The sequence below is a fragment of the Seriola lalandi genome, unplaced genomic scaffold (genome assembly GCF_002814215.2).
Source record: "Seriola lalandi dorsalis isolate HSWRI2012SDOR001 ecotype SW California unplaced genomic scaffold, Sedor1 jcf7180002054947, whole genome shotgun sequence".
Taxonomy (NCBI): domain Eukaryota; kingdom Metazoa; phylum Chordata; class Actinopteri; order Carangiformes; family Carangidae; genus Seriola; species Seriola lalandi.
Genome location: NW_019525498.1, coordinates 1385720 through 1386076, shown reverse-complemented (window position 1 = coordinate 1386076; position 357 = coordinate 1385720). Strand labels below are relative to the sequence as shown.

At 45.9% G+C, this 357-nt stretch overlaps 1 protein-coding gene across 3 annotated transcripts in view; it reads right to left on the bottom strand.

The window, feature by feature from the left end:
* Positions 1-357, bottom strand: part of allc (allantoicase) — a 7092-nt gene that overhangs the window by 4394 nt on the left and 2341 nt on the right. The gene's annotated exons all lie outside the window — the stretch shown is intronic.

Sequence of the window (357 nt, the reverse complement as noted above, 5' to 3'; positions counted from 1 at the left end):
ACTGCTGTACAGCCCGACAAGGAAACACATGTATAAATACAGACAGACTGTCTCATTAAAACTGAACAACCTCCTTAATTCTGTCAAGGAGTCTCTCCCTATACGACTAAACATTCACTGTGCATTGCATGTTCTCAGGCTGCCATCTAGTGGCCAAACCTACTAATGGCAGCAGCACCGGTGGTACATCATCTAAAAGAACGGCTGCCACATTATTTACCGCACTCGCCAACGGAACGTGGCGACTCCGAACAAGACGTGACCGAAATAACATTAACCAAACACTAGACAACCTGAACTCAGTGAGGTCAACTCGGCATTTCAACATGTATTCAACTAAATTACCCCCCACCGAGC